This window comes from Pleurodeles waltl, chromosome 8 (assembly GCF_031143425.1).
Source record: "Pleurodeles waltl isolate 20211129_DDA chromosome 8, aPleWal1.hap1.20221129, whole genome shotgun sequence".
Taxonomy (NCBI): Eukaryota; Metazoa; Chordata; class Amphibia; order Caudata; family Salamandridae; genus Pleurodeles; species Pleurodeles waltl.
In genome coordinates, this window is record NC_090447.1 from 772400389 (window position 1) to 772418671 (window position 18283).

The following is an 18283-nucleotide window of genomic DNA, read 5'->3' on the forward strand; positions in this document are numbered from 1 at the left end:
TTGCGGTCTTTCTGCGGGAAAACACTTCTGTACGACTCTTCACGACGTGGGACATCCCTCCTCCAAAGGGGAAGTTTCTAGCCCTTGTCGTTTGTGCAGAATCCTCAGCTTCTACCATCCGGTGGCAGCTTCTTTGCATCCACAGCTGGCATTTCCTGGGCATCTGCCCACTCCCGACTTGATCGTGACTTTTGGACTTGGTCTCCTTGTTCCACAGGTACCCTCGTCTGGAAATCCATCGTTGTTGCATTGCTGGTGTTGGTCTTTCCTGCAGAATTCCCCTGTCACGACTTCTGTGCTCTTTGGGGAACTTAGGTGCACTGGGCACCCACTTTTCAGGGTCTTGGGGTGGGCTATTTTTCTAACCCTCACTGTTTTCTTACAGTCCCAGCGACCCTCTACAAGGTCACATAGGTTTGGGGTCCATTCGTGGTTCGCATTCCACTTCTAGAGTATATGGTTTGTGTTGCCCCTATCCCTATGTGCCCCCATTGCATTCTATTGTGACTATACATTGTTTGCACTGTTTTCTATTGCTATTACTGCATATTTTGGTATTGTGTACATATATCTTGTGTATATTTGCTATCCTCATACTGAGGGTACTCACTGAGATACTTTTGGCATATTGTCATAAAAATAAAGTACCTTTATTTTTAGTATATCTGTGTATTGTGTTTTCTTATGATATTGTGCATATGACACTAGTGGTACTGTAGGAGCTTCACTCGTCTCCTAGTTCAGCCTAAGCTGCTCTGCTAAGCTACCTTTTCTATCAGCCTAAGCTGCTAGACACCCCTCTACACTAATAAGGGATACCTGGGCCTGGTGCAAGGTGTAAGTACCCCTTGGTACTCACTACAAGCCAGTCCAGCCTCCTACATTGGTTGTGCAGCGCTGGGATAAGTACTTTGCAACTACTTACCACTTTTGTCATTGTACTTTTCATAAGAGAAAAATATACAAAACAAGTTCAGTGTATGTACACCTAACCAAAAAGTTTTGCTTTTCTTCTCTCACTTCTTTTATTAAGTGCTGAAAAGTACCTCTAAACTTTCAAAAAGTTCTTACAAAGTTTAAAAACTTTTTTCTGTCCTTTAAAAAGTTCTGAAAACTTTTTTCTTTCTTTTTCTGTCCTTTAAACCTTTTCTATAAGGTCTGGCACAGGCCAAACTGTTGATCTGTCCAAGACTGCTTATGACCACCTTAGCTGGAAGGCAGCAAGGAGTCTCTGTATAGAAAGAGGTTTAGGGGTAGGGAAGAATCCCTCTAGAGAACTATTAGTTAACATGCTAGTTGAACAAGATAAGACTTTTGTTGGTACTTCTGGTGAGAAATTAGCTGATGGTTCCCACTCTGATTCTGGGGCACCCCTAGCAAAAGATTTGGGAGGGAATCTTTCCAACCTGCCCCTTAGCAGGCCACCTAGCATAGCTGGTACTGATGTGAATTCACATCACAGTAATAGTGTTGTTTCTCATCACAGTAGAAGTGTCACTTCTGTAGGCCACAATGTTAGAGTGTTAGAAAGGGAGCTCAATAGCTTGAGAGTGGAACAATCCAGGCTGAAGCTCAAGAAGCAACAGCTGGATTTAGATAGGCAGTCCTTAGAAATAGAAAGAAAAAGACAGAAATTGGGTTTAGAAACCCATGGTGGCCGCAGCAGTATTCCCAATAGTCATCCTGTAAAAGAGCATGATTCTAGGAATCTGCACAAGATAGTTCCCCCTTACAAGGAGGGGGATGACATTAACAAGTGGTTTGCTGCACTTGAGAGGGCCTGTGTTGTACAGGAGGTCCCTCAAAGGCAGTGGGCTGCTATCCTATGGCTATCTTTCAGTGGAAAGGGTAGGGATAGGCTCCTTACTGTAAAAGAAAGTGATGCCAATAATTTCACAGTTCTTAAGAATGCACTCCTAGATGGTTATGGCTTAACCACTGAACAGTACAGGATGAAGTTCAGAGAAACCAAAAAGGAGTCTTCACAAGACTGGGTAGACTTTGTTGACCATTCAGTGAAGGCCTTGGAGGGGTGGTTACATGGCGGTAAAGTTTTTGACTATGAAAGCCTGTATAACTTAATCCTGAGAGAGCATATTCTTAATAATTGTGTGTCTGATTTGTTGCACCAGTATCTAGTGGACTCAGATCTGACCTCTCCCCAAGAATTGGGAAAGAAGGCAGACAAATGGGTCAGAACAAGAGTGAACAGAAAAGTTCATACAGGTGGTGACAAGGATGGCAAGAAGAAAGATGGTGAGAAATCTCAGGATAAGCATGGGGATAAGGGTAAAACCAAAGATCCTTCTTCAAATCCTAAACACTCTTCAGGGAGTGGGGATAAAACAAATTCTTCCTCTTCTTCACAACCTGCACACATTAAAAAGCCTTGGTGCTTTGTGTGTGAAAACAAAGGCCATGGGCCAGGGGATAAGTCCTGTCCAGGTAAACCCCCTGAGCCTACCACCACTAACACATCAAACTCTAGTGCCCCTAGCAGTAGTGGTACTAGTGGTGGGACTGCTGGCAACAGTCAAGTTAAGGGTGTAGTTGGGTTCACTTATGGGTCCATCATAGAAACTGGGGTAGTCAGTCCCAAGACAGTTTCTGTCACACCTAGTGGCATTGGCCTTGCCACACTGGCTGGTTGTCCCCTTACAATGGATAAGTACAGGCAGACAGTTTCAATAAATGGTGTTGAGGCCCAGGCCTACAGGGACACAGGTGCCAGTATCACTTTGGTGACTGAAAACCTTGTGTCTCCTGAACAACACATCATTGGACAACAGTATAAGATTATTGATGTCCATAACTCCACTAAATTTCTTCCCTTAGCTATAGTTCAGCTTAGTTGGGGTGGAGTTACTGGCCCTAAGCAGGTGGTAGTATCACCTAGCTTACCTGTAGATTGTCTCTTAGGTAAAGACCTAGAGGCCTCAGGTTGGGCTGATGAAGAGTTTTATACCCATGCAGCCATGCTGGGTATCCCTGAGGAATTGTTCCCTCTCATTTCTACAGAAATGAAAAAGCAAAGGAGAGAAGGCCTAAAAACTCAGGATCCCTCTCCAACAACAGGTAAAAAGGGTATCACAGTATCCCCTAACCACCCTGCCATTCAGGATACCATTCCTGTGGTGGGAGAAACCTTCTCATCGGGTGGCACCTGTTCCAAGGGAATCATCAGCTGGCATAGCTGTACTCCCTGAGGTGGAAGTACCTCTCTGTTTGATAACTAACATTGGTAAGAAAAAGAGCACCATTTTAGTTAACATGGAGCATCCCTCCAACCCTCCCAGAGAAACTTTAGTGCAGAAACCCAGGTCACTATCTATGTGTAGCTTCACAATGGTAACTCCGAATATGGCCATGTAACATGTCTAAGATCATGGAATTGCCCCACCAATGCCATCCTGGTATTGGGGAGACAATCCCATGACTCCCCGGTCTCTAGCACAGACCCGGGTACTGCCAAACTGCCTTTTCAGGGGTTTCACTGCAGCTGCTGCTGCTGCCAACCCCTCAGACAGGTTTCTGCCCTCCTGGGGTCCAGCCAGGCTTGGCCCAGGAAGGCAGAACAAAGGACTTCCTCAGAGAGAGGGTGTTACACCCTCTCCCTTTGGAAAAAGGTGTTAAGGCAAGGGAGGAGTAGCCTCCCCCAGCCTCTGGAAATGCTTTCATGGGCACAGATGGTGCCTATTTCTGCATAAGCCAGTCTACACCGGTTCAGGGATCCCCCAGCCCTGCTCTGGCGCGAAACTGGACAAAGGAAAGGGGAGTGACCTCTCCCCTGACCTGCACCTCCCCTGGGAGGTGCCCAGAGCTCCTCCAGTGTGCTCCAGACCTCTGCCATCTTGGAAACAGAGGTGCTGCTGGCACACTGGACTGCTCTGAGTGGCCAGGGCCAGCAGGTGCCGTCAGAGACTCCTTCTGATAGGCTCCTCCAGGTGTTGCTAGCCTATCCTCTCTCCTAGGTAGCCAAACCTCCTTTTCTGGCTATTTAGGGTCTCTGCTTTGGGGAATTCTTTAGATAACGAATGCAAGAGCTCATCAGAGTTCCTCTGCATCTCTCTCTTCACCTTCTGCCAAGGAATCGACTGCTGACCGCGCTGGAAGCCTGCAAAACTGCAACAAAGTAGCAAAGACGACTACTGCGACCTTGTAACGCTGATCCTGCCGCCTTCTCGACTGTTTTCCTGGTGGTGCATGCTATGGGGGTAGTCTGCCTCCTCTCTGCACTAGAAACTCCGAAGAAATCTCCATTGGGTCGACGGAATCTTCCCCCTGCAACCGCAGGCACCAAAGAACTGCATCACCGGTCCTCTGGGTCTACTCTCAGCACGACGAGCCAGGTCCCTTGAACTCAGCAACTCTGTCCAAGTGACTCCCACAGTCCAGTGACTCTTCAGTTCAAGTTTGGTGGAGGTAAGTCCTTGCCTCCCCACGCCAGACTGCATTGCTGAGAACCGCGTCTTTTGCAGCTACTCCGGCTCCTGTGCATTCACCAAGGATTTCCTTTGTGCACAGCCAAGCCTGGGTCCCCGGCACTCTAACCTGCATTGCACGACCTCCTGAGTTGTCCTTCGGCGGCGTGGGACTCTCTTGTGCAACTTCGGGTGAGCACTGATTCACTCCACTTTGTAGTGCCTGTTCCGTCACTTCTGCGGGTGCTGCTTGCTTCTGAGTGGGCGCCTTCGCTTGCTGGGCGCCCCCTCTGTCTCCTCACGCAGTTGGCGACATCCTGGTCCCTCCTGGGCCACAGTAGCATCCAAAAACCCTAACCGCGACCCTTGCAGCTAGCAAGGCTTGTTTGCGGTCTTTCTGCGGGAAAACACTTCTGTACAACTCTTCACGACGTGGGACATCCATCCTCCAAAGGGGAAGTTTCTAGCCCTTGTCGTTCGTGCAGAATCCTCAGCTTCTACCATCCGGTGGCAGCTTCTTTGCATCCACAGCTGGCATTTCCTGGGCATTTGCCCACTCCCGGCTTGATCGTGACTTTTGGACTTGGTCCCCTTGTTCCACAGGTACCCTCGTCTGGAAATCCATCGTTGTTGCATTGCTGGTGTTGGTCTTTCCTGCAGAATTCCCCTGTCACGACTTCTGTGCTCTTTGGGGACCTTAGGTGCACTTGGCACCCACTTTTCAGGGTCTTGGGGTGGGCTATTTTTCTAACCCTCACTGTTTTCTTACACTCCCAGCGACCCTCTACAAGGTCACATAGGTTTGGGGTCCATTCGTGGTTCGCATTCCACTTCTAGAGTATATGGTTTGTGTTGCCCCCATCCCTATGTGCCCCCATTGCATTCTATTGTGACTATACATTGTTTGCACTGTTTTCTATTGCTATTACTGCATATTTTGGTATTGTGTACATATATCTTGTGTATATTTGCTATCCTCATACTGAGGGTACTCACTGAGATACTTTTGGCATATTGTCATAAAAATAAAGTACCTTTATTTTTAGTATATCTGTGTATTGTGTTTTCTTATGATATTGTGCATATGACTAGTGGTACTGTAGGAGCTTCACCCGTCTCCTAGTTCAGCCTAAGCAGCTCTGCTAAGCTACCTTTTCCATCAGCCTAAGCTGCTAGACACCCCTCTACACTAATAAGGGATACCTGTGCCTGGTGCAAGGTGTAAGTACCCCTTGGTACTCACTACAAGCCAGTCCAGCCTCCTACAGATGATTTCCCTAAATTAAGAGAAAAACCAAATCGAATGGTATCAACAAACAGATAGATTTGTGAAACTCGCAAAATGTCTCTGGGAAGACCTGAATACCTTATTTGAAATTGTGGTTCCGGCAGATTTATGGGAAGACTGTAAAAGGGCTGTAGGTTGGCCGACGAGTGAACCAGAAAGAGATAGGGACACAGGTGCACCATCGCCTACGGTAATGAGTTTATACCATAAGGTGATTGAGCACTTGAAAACCAAGGTTGCGTCGAAAAATGTGGATTGGCAGAGGATTTACAGAACAGCACAAGAGGCTAAAGAGTCAATACATGCGTACTATGAGAGATTGTTGAAAGCGTTTAAAAATTAAGTGGCACGGAAACGATTGAGGCAAAGGACATGCTCCATTTCGTGTTCAGATTTGTTGAAGGGTTGAGACCCGAGGTCAGTCAGATGATTAAAATGCATTTGATTTGTTGGCAGTCAAAGTCGATCGATGAAGTGTTGAACTATGCAAAATACTGCAGTGATGAGATTGAGACAAAACAGAAAAGGTTGAAAGAAAAGGTGATGGTGATGCAGCTTAGAGCAGCTCAGACAGGTTTGCAAGGTTTGCAAGGTTTTCAACAACAGATGCCGCAGCAGCAACAGCAGGGAAATGCTATGTTTCAGCCGCAGATGAGAGGCAGAGGTCGAGGAGGTTTTGTGAATAATGGTCCTGACTTAAATACTGTTATGATTCCAAATGGTATACAGGCAATGAAGAAGGTGATGCCATGTCACACGTGCGGAATCGTCGGGCATTGGAAACGGGAGTGCCCAATGATGGTGCAGGAAGGTGTAGGTCAGCAAAACAATGATGTCAACGCATTTCAGAATATGAGAGGACCGAAATTGAGAGGTCCAAATCCAAATTTTCAGAATAATGTAAATCAGATGCAGGGTTTACAACCCATACAACCGCAACAGGTGCAAATGCCCCGTGCGCAAATGACGCAGTTGCAGCCAATGCAACAACAGTTTCCCATGGTACCTAATCAGCAAATGCAAATACCCTTAGCACCAATGAATCAGCAACAAGTAATGCTTCCTCAACAGGTCACGGGTCAAGGGATGAACCAAAATAACACAGTACACCAATTCCCATTACACAGTGAGAATGGAATAAACGATGTATGGGAGAGTGAAAGTTCAGATGAGGAGGGAAATTGTATGCTTGCAGCATCTTTGGAAGTTGATCAAAAGGGTCCGTATGTGGAAGGAAGAGTTATGGGTCATCGTGTTTCATTCTTGATTGACACGGGAGCTACACGCTCTACTGTTAGGAGCATTGAAGTACCAAATTTGCCACTTTCAGGGAGAACAGTTCAAGTAGTGGGAGTAGCAAATAGGTACCTGACGAACCCAATCACTGATCCAGTGCAAGTCAGGATTGGTAACTATCAAGGGTCACATAAATTTGTGGTGTGTGACTCAAGCCCGATATCACTATTAGGGAGAGACTTTTTGTGCAAATTGGGGTGTTCGATTATGTGTTCAAATGATGGAATTAAAATCCAGACAAACAGTGATGGGGAAGAAGAGGACGGTGTAGGAGGGGACGAAGTGGAAACTGTTGATGAAGAGTATCCCCTGATTACTCTTTACCCAATGCTCACTGAAACAGATATTCCTGCTGAGTTACAGGAAACAGTTGGAAAGGAAGTGTGGGATATGACCGGGAAGGAAGTAGTATTGGTCAAAGGAGTAGAACCAGTGAAAGTGACAGTAAAACCCAATGTATCTTTTCCCCAGACCCCACAATACCATATGGCGCAAGACACCCTCATGAAAGTCGCCCAACTCATTGATGAGTTTGTAAAACAGGGAGTACTAAAAGAAGTGTTAAGCAGTCCATGTAATTCACCAATTATGGGACTGATAAAACCGAGTGGAATGGTCCGGATTGTTCAGGATTTGAGGAAGATAAATGACATAACAGTCAAATGTTGTCCCGTAGTACCAAATCCAGCTGTGATAATGTTTCAAGTTCCCTGTGATGCTAAGTGGTTCTCAGTCATCGACTTGTCACAAGCATTCTTTTCTGTGCCTCTTCATGAGGACAGCCAATTTCTCATTTGTTTCAAATTCCTGGACAGGGTCTACAGTTGGTGTCGAATTCCTCAAGGGTTTTCGGAGTCACCATCAATTTTCAATCAGATTCTAAAGAAAGATTTGGAATCGTTGGAATTACCATTTGAATCAACCTTGGTGCAGTACATTGACGATTTGCTAATCGCATCTAAGACAGAAAGTTACTGTACAGTTGATACCATTGCCCTATTGAACCATTTGGGAAGGAACGGATATAAAGTGTCCCCTTCGAAATTACAATTCTGCCAGAAGAAAGTGAACTATTTGGGTCACCAAATAGAGAAAGGGTCACGAAGAATTATGAAACAAAGAATAACAAGTGTACTTCAAATGAGTCCACCAAAGACGAGAAGAGAGGTGAGAAAGTTTTTGGGAATGGTGAGCTATTGTCGCCAATAGATTCCCAATTTCTCAACTCTAGCAAAACCTTTACTGAAACTGACCCAGAAAGATGCGCAGGATGAAATAGAGCTGAAAGGAGATGAGATGGATGCTTTTATTGAATTCAAGGAATGCATGTGCAGGGCTCCAGCTTTAGGTATGCCTGATTACACAAAGCCTTTCACATTGTTTTGTCATGAACGTGATGCATGTTCCTTGTCTGTCTTAACTCAAGCCCATGGTGGCGTAAACAGACCAGTAGCATATTTTTCAGCTACTTTAGATCCGGTTGTAGCAGCACTGCCAGGGTGCTTGCGTGCCGTAGCAGCAGCTGGTATCAGTCTAAATCAGAGTGAAGGAATAGTGATGGGACATCCTTTAACAGTCATGGTCCCTCACTCAGTCGAGATACTTTTGACACGTTCCCGAACACAGCACATGACTGGTGCTAGGCTTACAAGGTACGAGACAATAATTCTGGGATCACCTAATGTGCAGCTGAAAAGGTGCACTACGTTGAATCCAGCAACCTTGTTTCCCAGTGAAAATGCTGAAATTGAGAACGCTGAAGACATCGAGCACGACTGTCTTCAGGTGACTGAATTTTGTACAAAACCAAGACCTGATATCAAAGACACCCGATTGGAAGAAAATGATCAAGTTATTTTTGTTGATGGTTCATGTTTAAGAGATGCACTAGGAATATTGAAAGCAGGATATGCTGTACGTACAATAACAGGTGTTCTGGAAGCATCTTGGCTTCAAGGAGTTTACTCTGCACAAGTAGCGGAACTGGTAGCACTTACTAGAGCTTGCCAACTTTCCGCATTGATGAAAGTCACCATTTACACTGACAGTCAGTACGGATTTGGAATAGTACATGACTTTGGACAGTTGTGGTCACAGAGAGGCTTCATGACCTCTTCAGGATCACCAGTGAAAAATGGTGAAAGAATAAGAGAATTTTAGCATGCCATCCAGTTACCAGGAGAAGTAGCAGTGGTAAAATGCAGTGCACATTCGAAATCACAGGATTACATTTCTTTGGGAAATGGATATGCAGATCAAGTCGCAAGGTTTTGCACATTGAACTGTATATTGCTCAGAGATGAATGGAACTTGATAAATGAGCCAGAACTTGAACCAAGTGAAGCTTTTGCTCTAAAGGTTGTAGATACAATGGATGAATTGAAGTCCTTACAGAACGATGTTAGTGAAGATGAGAAACTCTCATGGACCAAATTGCAATGCGTAAAGAAATGAGATGATTTGTGGGTTTCAAGTGAAGGGAAATTGGTTCTGCCAAACAGTCTGTTGACGCAGTTGGCCAGATTCTACCTTGGACAAGCCCATCTTGGAAGGGACGCCATGGTTAGACTATTCAAAACTGATTGGTTTAACCCCAAATTCCGTCAAGTTGCTGAAGCAGTTTGCCATCGTTGCGTCATTTGTCAACAAATGAACGCAGGGAAAGGAACAGTAGTAAACCTGAGCCACATTGGGAGGGCAGGAGGTCCATTCAGCAGGATGCAAATGGATTTTATCGAAATGCCTGTGCATGGAGGCTTGAAGTATGTGTTGGTGATTGTGTGTATTTTTAGTCACTGGATTGAAGCATACCCTCCACGCAGAAATGACAGTCTCACAGTTGCAAAACTACTCTTGAGAGAACTAATACCACGTTTCGGATTCCCGATCTCCTTAGAGTCAGATAGGGGAAGTCACTTCAATAAGGAAGTAATAAAATTCCTTTGTGCAGCGCTGAACATTGAGCAAAAATTGCATTGTAGCTACCGCCCTGAAGCCTCAGGTCTAGTGGAGCAAATGAATGGCACATTGAAATCAAGGATGGCGAAAATATGTGCTTCAACAAACTTAAAATGGCCTGACGCATTGCCCTTGGTGTTAATGTCAATGAGAAACACCCCTGATAGGAAAACTGGACTGTCCCCGCACGAGATCCTCATGGGCAGAGTCATGAGGCTTCCAGCAGTTCCCGCCAATGCTCTTTTGAATATTACAGATGATATGGTGTTGGACTACTGCAAAGGTCAAGCTGATGTGGTGCGCTCTTTTTCTCACCAGGTGGAGGCAACCACCTTGCCACCGATCCAAGGTCCAGGACACTCCCTGAAAGCAGGTGACTGGGTCGTGATAAAGAAGCATGTGAGGAAGTCGTGTCTGGAACCCCGTTGGAAAGGAACTTTCCAAGTGATTCTGACAACTACTACCGCTGTGAAGTGTGCGGGAGTTCCCAACTGGATTCACGCCAGTCACACGAAAAGGGTGACGTGCCCCACAGAAGAGGAAATTGAAGCGCTGAAATCGCCAGTGTCTGACAAGAGAGTACCAGGCACCGAGACAGAACAAAGAGAACCTGGAGGCGAACAGGTAGAAATAGAGGGAGGAGAGATGTTTTCTGAGGAAGAAACAACCGATCCATTTGAGAAGGACCAAGGAGAAGCCTCAGGAAGTGACGAAGGTCCTGAAGGCGACAAAGAGCCTGAGACAGGTGAAGGGGACAAAGAGCCTGAGACAAGAGAAGGAGACAAAAGGCCTGAGACAGGTGAAGGAGCAGGAGAGCCTGTTCAGAGGAGGGCTTTCCCAGAGGCAGACGATACAGAAAAAGAAAAGGAAAACCTGATTGACCTCCTAGAAGGTGAAGAAGACAAGACAGGACAGAGTGAAACTGTTCAAACCCTTCCAGAAGCGGTTGCAGGTCCATCAGGCGAAAGTAGTGCAAAACAAAGACAAAGCATATTGCCAGTGAAGTTAAGGATCAGAGAAACATTAAACGAAAGTGAAGGACCAAAGTTGAAAGAGAAAAGAAAAGAAGCATTTGTCGAAACAGCAACATCAAGTGAAGAGAAAGACTTAGCCAAGGAAGAAGGCACCAGCAAGAGAGAGTCAAAGGGAGATGCAAAATTGAAAAGGAAAAGAATACCGAGCAGAAGGTATTCTGGTCCGGAGTGGGCATACATAGCCGCTAACGATTGGTCAGACAAATTCGTATCTCTCAGTCTTGAGAACGAAGAGGCAGAACTTCACTTTGGCACTTGAGAAGTGAAGCTCCAGGAACTCTACAGAATAAGACATTGATAACCTGATTGACTTTTAAACTGGCTAAGACATTGCGAAACTTGATTGACTTTGAAACCGATTTTGAGACAAAGCTGCTAAACCGATAAAAGACGAAGCTGCTAAAGAGAACCGAGTGAACATTGAACTCGTTCAGCTTTGTATATATCTGCAAATCCAATTTGATAAAGTGTCTTCAACTTTCTGATTCTATATAGATCATGACAGGCTACACTACACAGGGACATAAGATGAAGTGTTGTAAATACGTGTGTATAGGTCTAATAACTGCATGTGTACTAATCATTGTAGCAATAGTTCTTGGAATGCATGAAAAGGATGAGAAAGAGACGAATGATGCTTCTACTTCTAGACCTACTACTACTGAACTAACACCTTTAAAGAAACTCGAACAAGACGAAAGACATCTGCATGATAAAAAGGAACTTTCGTCCAATGTTTTCTATCGCTTGCTGAGTGAGTATGTTGAGACCATGGATGCGAAAGATTGTTATGTATGCACACAAATACCTACCTCAGTAGTGAAAGGGGTGACATATCATAGCATGCCTCTTACGTACGGGATTACATATAGTTTAATAATGACCAGATTTTATGGCCAGGAGTATATTCACTACTTCTATTCCAATCAGGATGTTACATTTGCATATATCCCCCATAATCGAGTACCTGAGTAAAGTAGCGAGAGATTATTATATAAAATTGATGAGGGGCTTCTTTGAGCTGTTGTCACCTTTTCATACAGCTCACGCACATAGAGAGAACCTTACATGCTTGCTTTCACCAATGGAGATAAGCTTTTTAGATAACACTGATGATAGGAGGAAAGAGGTGAAGGAGAAATTAGAAAGGGAATTACATAAGAGGACATCTTTAGATAACTATGCTTTTGCCGTGATAAAGACACAAGGAAAAATAGCTTTAGATTCATTACACGTAGGGAGATTCTGTATACATAGACATAAATCATATTATGACACAGTCTTTGTGGGAACGAGTGAATGTAAACATACGTTTTTGTTTCAACCTAAATGGACGTTCATGCTGAATGGACAAGACCCAGTTATTCCAGGGGTTTATTACATTTGTGGACTTAACGCCTATTATCGTCTTCCTAAAGGATGGTATGGGAGATGTTATTTGGGAATAATATTCCCAATGGTTTATCAACTGGACGACTTAAAGAAATTTCTAAAGCTGTCTGAATCACATCATGTTCAGAAGAGGGAGACAGCTTCTGGTGTGGTAGGAGATATATTTGGAGCCTTGATTCCTTCAGTGGGAGTCATATTGAATTCAATTAAAATACGAAAGTTGTCTACTATTGTGGATAACATGCTGACAAAATTCTCAGGAGCTATAATCCTGATGGATGCTGAACTTGCTGCAGAAAGAGCTATGACTCTTCAAAATCGGCTTGCCTTAGACATTCTTTTAGCAAAGGATGGCGGCGTTTGCAAAATGCTTGGTACACGTCACTGTTGTACTTATATACCGGACAGCAGTGGGCAAATTAGAAAGATGCTTACAAACTTAACTAACGAAAGTACAGATTTGAAGGAATTGAAAGAACCAGGAGTATGGGAGAAGGTTGGAAAAGGATTTGCTTCTGTGGGAAATTGGCTTAGCAACGTTTGGAACGGATTGTTACTGAAAATATTAAAAGGAATATTAATTTGTTTATTAGGTATTTGGGGAATATGGTAAGCTATTAAAATATTGAAAATAAGGAACAAAAGGAAAAGAGAAGAGAAAATAGAACACAAAATAGTAGAAATATACAGTACAGAGAAAAATCAAAGGGAACAAAAAGGAAGAGGGAGTTGACTGAAATGCCAAATTACTAAAACAGAATTTTAATGGAATAAAATGTGTCGGTAGATTTGATGTGATGACATAATTAGTCATCAGAGGAGGGATTGATGACGCAGAAAAAGAAGGACCAATTTATATTCATATATCATGTAACCAAAATAGTATAATGTAGTGTGATTCTAGTAGAGAAAATAATGTACGTGGGAAATTGTGCCCTCGGAGTAGTTTGTCAATATTATAAACAAGCTTTATTAATCATGAAGAATTGAAAATTGTAGTAATCCGTCATAATTGCAAATGTGTGCCATGATTTCTTATTGAAACTGTTTGTGCTTAGCTTAAATTTAGTAGAGGCTTTGGCCTAGTTGCCTGGTCTCAAATTCTAACTGCATGGCTTTTCCTTGAACTAATAAAATGAATATTTTACTTTAAAGTTGTATTTTTCCAGTAGGGATGACTAACATACTTATCTCCAAGGTTTCGTGCTAGGCAAGTTTCATCCCCTTTGAAGCAAGGTCAGTCTCTGCGGACAATAAGAGTACTGATATCAAAATAATTGGTAAACTATGTTGCAACTTGTGTTCCAAGGCTCCAAGGACAATGTATGCATAAATGAGTACTAGGAGAAAGACACTTTCCATTGGTCAAATTGAAGCCATCCTATGAACCCTCCTGCAGAATTTGGAATGTTTCTTACTTAAACCCACTGGACAAAGAGAAGTCAGCCATTTTCCTTGATGCCATCTTTGAAGCCAAATGCCAGACGCCATCTTAGACGACATCTTGATGCCCTTTTCTCTATCACAGAGAAAGAGACTTTGAGAATTCTCACCCTAGAGACTTTAACTTTAAATTGCCCCGTCTTGCCCATGCAGTAACTTTGCCCCATTCTCCTTGCTGCTGCAAGGAAACTTACCCTTAACTTTGCCCCTTTGAAATCTGCCCCATGCTGATCGAACCGGTACCTGAAGGACGAAGACTTTCTTGAATGCTGATTGTAATTGGTAATTATGAAAGGATAATTGTATCATGCATTGTGTTTTTCCTTTTAGGTACCAACTGCTATTTTGATAGGGCCCAAGCTAGAAGTTTTCCAAATTTGTGTTGACTAAATTCGTTTTGCATGAAGCCCCACATGCCAATGCTAATTAGAGGTTAGTTGAGGTATGCACTTGACGCACCATGTTGAATTGAAATCTTGTCATGCTGACCGATGTATGCAATTAGTCAAATTCAATTACTCATATTAGTGATTTGTATTGCTATAACTGAATGCATTATAATTCAGATTTTGCGTAGATTGCGTTTCTTCCGCCGCTATGGACAGCTAGTAATGTTTGTATACATATATCATTTGGTTTTGAGACTTATATACATTGTGCTAGCTTTGTTAATATAGGGAAATAAATTCACGAACTTTTAATAAACTGGTGTGGTTATTCATGACTGAAAGGTCATGTAGCGTTGAAATACCAACTGTTATTGATTCTTAATGTGTTGTTCTGACCTAGAAATAGAGTATTAGATATTGATTACAATAGTTATTGATTATTGGTTTAAGTGACCCGACTATTCAAGGATGAGGAGAGCCCAACTCGGCTAAAAGGTTCACCGACCTCCAGCGTGTCCAGGTACAGGTAATTTATAAGGGCTGGACGCGTTATCAGGTCCCTACTAACATAGTGCGGGGACCCAGAAAGACCACGTCGTGCTGAACGTTGGTGGTGGCCCCATTGTCCTAGGACCACCACAGACTGAGTTATGGGCAAAAATGTTTTGTCAAAGTAATGCATCTCTGCATACCACTTACATTGGCCCAATAAATGGTTCAAAGATAAATACGTTTGGTTTATAGCGCATTGTCATTCATACGCTCTGACAAGCTTTACTGCCCTGAGCAACACAGAACAGTTTAGAAAATAAAGAGCATTGTGCCAAATCCAAACAAAAGTTAGATGGAGACTTACAACTTTTGTCAAGTTAGAGAATGGAATTGGCTAATTTTGGAACTGAAGAACCAGGTTTGATTACAGACATTAGCTCACCCCCCTGTAATTTTGGGCATATCATTTACTCTTGTTAAAAATAAAAAAAGGTAAACTTGTGTAATGTAACTGGTGCTCATATAAAGCGTTCTATTGCCCACAAACCAAATTCACGGGATATAAACATGCGAAAAAAGCACTAACTTAAAGCTTCATAGCAGTGTGGTACACAGTGATCGAATGGAATCACAGAACTCGAGAAGTGACAGGCATGACATAGTAAATAGGAATCAAAGGGCACTGTTACCCAGTGAATGGTAGCCTTCAGTGAGCAGTGCACGTGAACTAAAAGACTCCACATACATGGCTGCTCCCAGTTAGCATCAATTGACCATCCATGCATTCAGTTCCATAAAATATATGTTATGTTGTAATGGTTCTAAGGAGTTCCTCCATCTAAGGAGTTCTTCCCTAGGCGCTATGTTTTAAATATCAACGTCGGGAGTTGTTGCATTTTCCCATATGCCTTGGTCACTGAACAAGTCACTAAGGACTTCTAATGCTAGTGATGACCTGTGCACTTCCGCCGCATAGCATTAGCAGTAACTAGCGTTTTACTCACTGCCCATCCATGACGCATACATGCATGTTCTGTGCACCCTGAGAAGGGACCAACACAAATATGTAAAACTCATATTGGAAAGAGTTTTCAACATTATATTTGTTTATAAATACAGGATAGCATCCAGGCCCCGACTTGCCTCTTCATTACCACTGTCAGGACTACATCTCAGCCTGAAGCGCATTTCATCAGGGAATAGGTAAAACCAGTGTTCGATTGTAAGCGCTGCACTTTTGAATCAAATCTCTCATATTTGCATACTTTTACTGCTAGCGGCGAGATGAATATGTGCTGACTTTCTAAAAGAGTTGAACTCATAGAAACAACCTATAAAATGGGACATCACTATAAATAACAAGCTGACGATCAGAGCTGCAATAACCGCACCGGGCATCGCACCTTAACTGGAAAACCTGCAGGGGTGGGGGCCGGTTTTGCAACAAGTAATCGGTTAAACTAATAGCAACATGACAATATGTTTAATTTTTTATAGCCAGGATGAAGATATGCGTAATGTTTTATAGTGCTGCACTCCTAAAAGGAGCTTCTAAAAATAATTACACTTTAAATATTAAACAAACAATCTTTATCACTCTAGTCCTACCGGACAGAATTTTGCTATATTACCAATTATAAGTTATTAAAAGTCATGCACAATGTTACAATACCTGCTGCAAATAACATGTACTTTTAAAATCAGAAATAATACCAAAACATAAAAGAACGTGCAAAACAAATGAAACTAACGAAACGAATTTAATGACCTTCTTTACCAGCAGTGATTTTTATATATTCATGGCTTTTAGTAACTGCACTACTGTATCAATCATTTAATATTTGGTACCAGTCTAAAGAATCCATATTTAATCTGAGTCACACTAGCTGTGCCGGCTTTTATAAAAATCCAGAGAAACTGGAAGTGTGGAGGCCATTTTCAGGCAACATGACGCACAGTAAAAAAGTGAACACTGGCATAGCCTTGAAGACTATGTAATAATCCGCAGGACGACAAAACTATTCTGCAGAATCTTCCCTCCTCGCCTCCATTCTATGTGTAAATATTGCACCATCCACCCCTTCCGGTATGAATTCAGCATCAACTACTGAAAATTGGAAGGGGTCAATGAAAGTGCAAAGCACCCAGTCTCGAGAGCCAGACGCAGCACGTTGAAGAAAGCCATCTGATAAAGCCAGTAGTCACTGTGTTGAAGCAGATATGCTAATTAGAAATGATTAATAAATGCTTTTATGTTATGGTTAACAAAAGTTCAGAGAGAAATTAAGCGTAGAGGAAAATTAATGTGCACATTTGAAATGTGCCCACGGAATGGCAGCCACTTATACAAAAGTTGTACTAAAATGATTAAAAATGCGTGGAATAATGAAAATGTCCAATAATAATGTAGTAATGTGTCATATTAAGATGTATAACCTATGTTTTGCATTATATTGTAGAGTTAACTTAGCCGAAGTTGTGGCCTAGTCTTTCCAGGCCTCATGAAGGAGCCGAATTAATAGATGCACAAAGTAAAAGTTTCTGGTGCATTGAACTGACCATGAACTGTTTGCTGCTTAACAAAAACCTGCTTTGCTAGAGTTTTCTGTAATGTACCGATGGACAGGAGATAATGAAACTAAAATGTTACAGTTTGGTGTAAGGCAGACTCGATGTACTTTCCCAGGACTTAAAACAATAGAAGCACTGACTGGAGAAGAAGATGCAACATTTTCGATACCTGATGAGCCGGATGATGAGGACATCGTACGGTGAACTAGTCAATGAATTGAGAACTGAGAAATATTAGAATTCATAGATTTGCAAAATTAATATTATAGGATACAGTCATAATTGCTGATTGACTGACCAATTAGAAATTAGGGGGACGGACAGAAAAACTCTAATAATTAAAGTCATGACAAGGGGCTAAAACTTCAGATGCGAGGAGAGAATTGATGATGTCAGAAGACGCGATTCGAGATTCTGTCATTGGCCTAATCTTGTGAGCCTCATGCGTTGCTGATCGATTGATGACCTGAAGACGAAGACTGACTTTGTTGCTGATCCATTTTGTGGATAGGTAGCTATGACAATGTGACTGATTAATGTTTGCGCCTTTTCTTTCTAGGTACTAACTGCGCTGTTTTATAGGTTATCTACTAGCTAGATGTTTTCCAAATTCATGTTCTAAATCGTTTTTGCATGAAGTCCCACATGCTAAATGCTAATTTGGGTTAGGTAGGGTTTCCTTTGGATGACGATGACAGTGACAAATGGTTGACAAACTGATTGCTGAACTCTGCTAATAATGCTGTTATATTCATCTTTGCTGGCTTATGCTGAAGCATTCGAGTATATGTTATCTCAAGTTCTGATTAGATTATGTTACTGGTGGTCATTAATTAACTAATTCCGAGCTGATTGAATAAAGTTTGAATTAACCTTATGACTTAGTATTGTAACTAATAGGGAAATAAAATTGATAAAATGTATAATTGAGTTGTGGTTATTCATGAAATGTTGATATAATTTTCTAATAATTAATGATTCTCCTAGTGGTTATTGATG